The 8,147-nt window shown below is 39.9% G+C and overlaps 1 pseudogene; it reads right to left on the reverse strand.

Annotated features, from left to right (window-relative positions):
* Positions 1-6,260: 6,260 nt before the first annotated feature.
* Positions 6,261-7,199, reverse strand: LOC109574723 (poly(A) polymerase alpha pseudogene; annotated as a pseudogene).
* Between the last annotated feature and the right edge of the window lie 948 nt (positions 7,200-8,147).

Here is an 8,147-nt window from a genome sequence, read left to right on the forward strand (position 1 = left end):
CTATTGTAGTAATCTGGTTCATTAACATCTTTTTTGTACAGTTCTTCTGTGTATTCTTCCCATCTCTTCTTGATCTCACCAGTGTCTGCTAGATCTCTACCATTTCTGTCATTTATTATGCCCACCTTTGGGCAAAATGTTCCCTTGATATCTTCAATTTTCCTGACAGGATCTCTAGTCTTTCCTTTTCTGTTGTTTTCTTCTAGTTTTATACACTTTTCATTAAAGAACTCCTTCTTTTCTCTCCATGCTGTTCTTTGGAAATCTGTGTTTAGTTGGATACACCTTCCCCTTTGTCCTTTGCTTTTTGAGTCTCTTCTTTCATTAGTTATATGTCAGGCTTCCCCAGATAACCACTTTTCATTCTTGCTTTTATTTGGGGTGGTTTTATTCATTGCCTTCTGTACAGTGTTACGGACCTCTGTTCATAGTTCTCCAGGCACCTGGTTTACTAGCTCTAACCCCTTGAATCTACTTATTATCTCCACGGCATGTTCATAGGGAATTTGGTTTAAGTCTTACCTGTCTGGCCTAGTGGTTTCCCCCAATTTCTTAAGTTTAAGCTTGAATTTTGCAATGAGAAGCTGATGATCTGAGCCACAATCAGCTCCAGGTCTTGTTTTTGCTGGCTGTATACAGCTTCTCCATCTTTGGCTACAAAGGATGTAATCAATTTGATTTCTGTATTGACCATGTGGCAATGTTCATGTGTAAAGTCATCTCTTGTGTTATTGAAAAAGGGTACTTGCCATGACCAGTGCGTTCTCTTATCAGAATTCAGTTAGTTTTGCCCTGCTTCATTTTGTTCTCCAAGGCCAAACTTGCCTGTTACTCAAGGTATTTCTTGACTTTCTACTTTTGCATTCGAATCCCCAATGATGAATAGAACATCTTTGTGTGTGTGTATGTTAGTTCTAGGAGGTCTTCTAGGTCTTCATAGAATCTGTCAACTTCAGCTTCTTTGGTATCAGTGGTAGGGGCATAGACTTGAGTTACTGTGATGTTGAATGGTTTGCCTTGGAAACTAACAGTGATAATTCTGTCATTTTTGAGGTTGCACCTAAGTACTGCATTGTGGACTTTTTTGTTGATTATGAGGGCTATTCCATTTCTTTTATGGAATTCTTGCCCATAGCAGTAGATATAATGATCATCTGAATTAAATTAGCCCATTCTGTCCATTTACTTCACTGATTCCTAAGATGTTGATATTTATTCTTACCATCTCCTGCTTGACCACAGACAATTTACCCTGATTCATGGACCTAACATTCCAGGTTCCTATGCAATGCTGTTCTTCACAGCATCAGATTTATCACTAGACACATCCACAACTAAGTGTCGTTCTGATTTTGCCCAGCCACTTCATTCTTTCTGGAGCTATTGCAGTAGCTCCACTCTTCCCCAGTAGCATATTGGACACCTTTAGACCTGGGGAACTCATCTTTCAGTATCAAATATTTTTATCCTTTTATACAGTTCATGAGGTTCTCACAGCAAGTATACTGGAGTTTGCCATTCCCTCCTCCAACAAAGAGTACCCTTTAATCCTTAGTCAAAGAATGCAGAGAAATACATCAAAGACACTGACAAGATTTAAGCATATGCCTAGTGAACCTTAATAAAAATATAAATTTAAAGAACAAGCTCTGAACAAAATGTGCCCACATTATAAAATGCTTTCATGTATATAAGCTTTAATCACACAGATACCTATGAATATGTATAAATAAATGAGAACAGAAACATGCTCTTTTATGCCAACCAGAGCCTAGTCAGGAAATAGAAAAATAGCATTAATGTCTCACAGGAAGGATTTAATATGGAGAATTGCTAACATAAAAATTGAAGATTAAATAACAAAAAAGGGAACATTGATATTAGCCGGAGATAGTAACCACAGAAAGCAGCTACCACCACTGATGTGGGGGGATATAATGGTACTTAAAGTATCTGGAAAGGGATGTGGTCAGGCTAGTGCTGTTAACCTTGAAAGTAAGCAAGAAACTATGTGGGAGAAAAGAAAGAAGCCAGTAGCTAGAACCAGTAGCTACACCATGCTTCTGCCTCTGTGAGCAAGCTCCTATCCCAGACCTGTCCAATGCAAGGTCATTAATTCACACAGTATCCCACTTTCTAACACCCCTTTCCTCTGCCAAGATCACTTTTATAATCACTCACATTTCACCCAGTGTTTGATATCATTAGGGCCTTTAGCTGATTAACCAGTCTTTTATCTCATAAGAATACAAATAAATACAATAGCCATAAACCGAGCTTCCCTGGTGACTCAGATGGTAAAGAATCCACCTGAAATGCTGGGGACCTGGTTTGATCCCTGGGTTGGCAGATCACCCGCAGAAGGGAATGGCTACCCATTCCAGTATTCTGGCCTGGAGAAATCCAAGGACAGAGGAAACAGACAGGCTACAGTCCTTGGGATGCAAAGAGTCAGACATGACTCATGGGTAATAATTTAATTTTCATAACATAATACAAAAGTAGGAAGTCAAGAAACACCTGGAATAACAGGCAAATTTGGCCTTGAAGTACAGAATGAAGCAGGGCAAAGCCTAACAGAGTTCTGCCAAGAGAACACACTGGTCCTAGCAAACACCCTCTTCCAACAACACAAGAGAAGACTCTACACATGGACATCACCAGACGGTCAACATCAAAATCAGATTGATTATATCCTTTGCAGCCAAAGATGGAGAAGCTCTATACAGTCAGAGAAAACAAGAACAGGAGCAGACTGTGGCTCAGAACATGAACTCCTTATTGCCAAACTCAGACGTAAATTGAAGAAAGTGGGGGAAACCACTAGACCATTTAGGTATGACTTAAATCAAATCCCTTATGACTATACAGTGGAAGTGAGAAATAGATTTAAGGGACTAGATCTGATAGATGAGTGCCTGATGAACCATGGATGGAGGTTCATGACATTGTATAGGAGACAGGGAGCAAGACCATCCCCAAGAAAAAGAAATGCAAAAAGGCAAAATGGCTGTCTGAGGAGACCTTACAAATAGCTGTGAAAAGAAGAGAGGTGAAAGGCCAAGGAGAAAAGGAAAGATATACCCATTTGAATGCATAGTTCCAAAGAATAGCAAGTAGAGATGAGAACACCTTCCTCAGCGATCAATGAAAAGAAATAGAGGAAAACAATAGAACAGAAAAGACTAGAGATCTCTTCAAGAAAATTAGAGATACCAAGGGAACATTTCATACAAAGATGGGCTCAATAAAGGAAAGAAATGATATGAATCTAATGAAGCAGAAGATATTAAAAGAGGTGGCAAGAATACACAGAAGAACTGTACAAAAAAGATCTTCATGATCCAAATAATCATGAATGTGTGATCACTCACACTCACCTAGAACCAGACATCCTGGAATGTGAAATCAGGTGGGCCTTAGGAAGCATCACTATGCACAAAGCTAGTGGAGGTTATGGAATTCCAGTTGAGCTATTTCAAATCCTAAAAGATGATGCTGTGAGGGTGCTGCACTCAATATGTCAGTAAATTTGGAAAACTCAGTAGTGGCCACAGGATTGGCAAAGGTCAGTTTTCATTCCAATCCCAAAGAAAGGCAATGCCGAAGAATGCTCAAACTACTGCACGATTGTACTTATCTTACACACTAGTAAAGTAATGCTCAAAATTCTCCAAGGCAGGCTTCAGCAATACATGAACCGTGAACTTCTAGATGTTTAAGCTGGTTTTAGAAAAGGCAGAGGAACCGGAGGTCAAATTGCAAACATCTGCTGGATCATCAAAAAAGCAAGAGTTCCAGGAAAACATTTATTTCTGCTTTATTGATTATGCCAAAGCCTTTGACTGTGTGTATCACCACAAACTGTGGAAAATTCTGAAGGATATGGGAGTACCAGACCACCTGACCTGCCTCTTGAGAAACCTATATTCAGGTCAGGAATCAACAGTTAGAACTGGACATGGAACAACAGACTGGTTCCAAATAGGTAAAGGAGTACGTCAAGGCTGTATATTGTCATCCTGTTTATTTAACTTATATGCAGAGTACATCATGAGAAACGCTGGGCTGGAAGAAGCACAAGCTGGAATCAAGATTGCCAGGAGAACTAACAATAACTTCAGATATGCAGATGAGGCATATCTTATGGCAGAAAGTGAAGAAGAACTAAAGAGCCTCTTGAAGAAAGTGAAACAGGAGAGTGAGAACATTGGCTTAAAGCTCAACATCCAGAAATCTAAGATCATGGCATCTGGTCCCATCACTTCATGGGAAATAGATGGGGAAACCATGGAAACAGTGTCAGACTTTATTTTTCTGGGCTCCAAAATCACTGCAGATGGTGATTGCAGCCATGAAATTAAAAGAAACTTGCTCCTTGGAAGGAAAGTTATGACCAACCTAGATAGCATATTGAAAAGCAGAGACATTACTTTGCCAACAAAGGTCCGTCTAGTTAAAGCTATGGTTTTTCCGGTAGTCATGTATGGATGTGAGAGTTGGACTATAAAGAAAGCTGAGTGCTGAAGACTTGATGCTTTTGAACTGTGGTGTTGGAGAAGACTCTTGAGATTCTCTTGGACTTCAAGGAGATCCAACCAGTCCATCCTAAAGGAGATCAGTCCTGGTGTTTATTGGAGGGACTGATGTTCAAGCTGAAACTCCAATACTTTGACCACCTGATGCGAAGAGCTGACTCATTTGAAAAGACCCTGATTCTGGGAAAGATTGAGGGCAGTAGGAGAAGGGGACGACAGAGGGTGAGATGGTTGAATGGCATCACTGACACAATGGACACGGGTTTGGGTGGACTCCGGGAGTTGGTGATAGACAGGGAGGCCTGGTGTGCTGTGATTCATGGGGTCGCAAAGAGTCAGACACGACTGAGTGACTGAACTGAACTGAATACAAGGTTTATATTTATATACATACTGGACCCATTTTATGCATGAACAAATGAGACAGAAAATGCAAAAATTTTGACAACAATTGTGCATCACCAAAGATGAGATTTCCACCTCGGCAGTTTTCTGAGTCACCACTATTAAGCTCTATACTTACCGTTGTTTCTTTGCTTCTATTCAGGTCCATTTTTTATAGTCTAATGACCCTTATTTTAATGAAATCTTTGTCCATACCAGCTTGTTGTTGTTTAGTTGCTAAGCCCTGTCTGACTCTTTTGCGATCCCATGGACTGTGGTCCGCCAGGCTTCTCTGTCTATGGGATTTCCCAGGCAAGAATATTGGAGTGTGTTGCCATTTTCTTCTGGGATCATTCTGACCCAGGTATTAAACTTGTATCTCCTGCTTGACAGACAGATTCTTTACCACTGAGCCACCTGGGAAGCCCCAATACCAATTTAGTCTCTCCTTAACTACTGCACTGACCTTCTAACGTTTTCCTGTATACATTCTTGGCCATAAAATGTATAATGCAAACTTGGAATGAGACCTCAGATACATATGCTACAGATCAGCCTTCTGCTTAAAATTCTCCAAAGGCCTTCCATTTCCTTCCAATTAATATCCAAAACTGTTTCAATTTTTTAGTAGATCTTAAAAGACCTGTCTCTCAGTTAATCATTCTATTCAATCTCTTCCATCTCTCTGACTTCTTCTGTTAAATCATATTGGTTCCCTTGTTTTCTCTTGCACACATCACACATTTATTAATAACACCAAAACCTTTGCACTATCTCTCATCTTCCTCCTCCTTCATGTGCATTGTTGTTCTCATGATTACATTTTCTCCTCCAACATCACCTGAACACTCTATAAAATATGTTTCTAACCATCCATTATTTCTCATCTTGTTTTTATATTCTGTTAACAGAATTTGTTGCCACCTAGAATGACAGTCCATCAAAATGAGTTTAGAAGAAAAGTCTATATTTTGACTACTATAGCAGGTCTTCTAGAAGTGGTCTTGGCACATATCAGGTGCTTAATTGTTATTCATTCATCAAATCAGTGTTGAATCAAATCATCCAGTGAATCTTTAGTATATTTTATTATTTTCTAAGCACAAATGCCTGCACAACTTTGACTTACAAGGTAGTTCTATGCAAAATAAATTAAAATGTTAGTAACCTTGATATTATAAACTATGTACAATTAAATGTGGCTCCAGGGTACATAATTTTGCTTCTCACACCAGAGCACAATTCTAGTTGAGATTAAAAAATGTGATATGAACATGTTTGCTCATGCCTAACAGGATGGGAAGTCTCCCTCAAGTTTATGCACATGATTTCTACTCCTTATTGCGCAGTGCAAATTTGTAGGGGAAAAAATAATACACTAACTCTTGGGTCCCATACAGGTAAATTAAGATTGCATTCTTCGGGCTGTTTCAATAGGACTGGATTTAGCCATTCCCATTTAGAAAATACCACGAAAAATTTACATACAAGAGTTCATGCTGTTGCATTTGTATAAAGCTGGCAAGTTCTTTCTATTAGCATAGCCCAGGAAACACCACCCAGGAAATCTAATATATTAGAATAGATATTGTGGTGTGTGGCCCACAGTTAGATAGTTCTCAGGGTTAACCTGAAGTTGTCACTGTTTGGTAGTAGATGTAAAATTTGCTGGTTACCCTTTAACCCTGAAGACTTCTTATATATCTTATATCTAAATTTTTAAGCAGACTGTCATCTCTTAAATCCAAGTCTTCTGGAATAGTCTGCAGTGCTAAACTTGCAAACAAAATATCAGTCCCTATCCCATCAAAACACAATTTGATAACTGTTACAAATGCCTCTTCAACAGCTTTTACTTCTTCCTATAACTTCAACTTATAGAATGGGGTGAAAAATCACTTTGATCAACATGTCTTGGTGCAACACACAATGCATCAGTATTGGCACGTTTTGCATATACTCCTAATCTATAAGATCCAAATGTAAAAATTTTCCCACCAACATTTTCAATTACAGGTTGTGGCAGATTCTTGCTTTCACCGATTTCTCAAATCCACTCTTTTACCAGGTTATTTAACTTTCCCCCAAATTGAAATCCTGTGCTGCAGTTTCTCTTCCTCTCCAAAAACCCCAAAAGGCTTAGTCTCAACTAGTTTCTGTACAAGTAGGCAGTCCGTCTCCTTGGGGGCATCTAAGCTGACGGGAGAAGTAATGTCCCAGTGCTTCCGTGGAGGCTGTGTTTGCCTATGATCCCTCCGTTGTAACTGGAAACAGCATCATCTCCCGTGCCGCCATCAAGCACTCCCATCTCCCCTGGCAACCTCCCCCGCTGACGCTCTGGGCTCGATCCACTGAGGCGGAGGGAGGCGGAGTCTGCCTCAGCCTTGGGTCCAACCGCACCCCGCACCTGCTCACACCGTTTTAAGCGTTTCACCTCATCCCCGCTTCGTCCTAACAAGACGCCCCCCATCCACTGAATCTTTTCACTCTACTCATTCAAAAAATTCAATTCTGAATGTAACTAAATGACTAAACTCTCCACAGGTTTCATATAGAAGCCGGGCTCTATCAGATCGAGTTACCCAACAGGGTAATGTACTTCTAGAAATCCAAGGCACACAACCAAACATGTATCTTTCTGCTATATCCTCTCTTTCTTTCCCCTTCGGTTGTGTACATAACTGCTCACTATGTCTCCAAATTCCAAATTCTTTATTTTTATCTTTTGATCAGATCTACGGAGCCTGGCGGGCTGCCGTCTATGGGGTCGCACAGAGTCAGACACGACTGAAGTGACTTAGCAGTAGCAGTAGCATAAATATCCCATGAAAAGTGCTTCATATTCTGATCAACCACTCATAACTGATATTCCCTTCTATTCCGATATGGAACCTTCCTCCTATTCTTACATAATGTAATTCTTTCCACCAGTGTTTTCACTTTCTTTTCCTCTCATATTATAAAGAAACAACTACTTTTATTCCCTTTCTTCACTTGAAAATTCCATCACTCCTTCTCCACTGAACATTTCTTGGTAACTTTTAAATATGTTTCTATATAACAAATGCAAAAATATCAGAAACACTTTCATTTAATTTCTCACGTGTGTGTTAGTCACTCAGTTGTGTCCAACTGTTTGTGACCCTATGGACTGTACAGACTGTAGCCTGCCAGGCTTCTCTGTCCATGGAATTCTCCAGGCGAGAATACTAGAGTGGGTTGCCA

Source organism: Bos indicus, chromosome 20 (genome assembly GCF_029378745.1).
Source record: "Bos indicus isolate NIAB-ARS_2022 breed Sahiwal x Tharparkar chromosome 20, NIAB-ARS_B.indTharparkar_mat_pri_1.0, whole genome shotgun sequence".
Taxonomy (NCBI): domain Eukaryota; kingdom Metazoa; phylum Chordata; class Mammalia; order Artiodactyla; family Bovidae; genus Bos; species Bos indicus.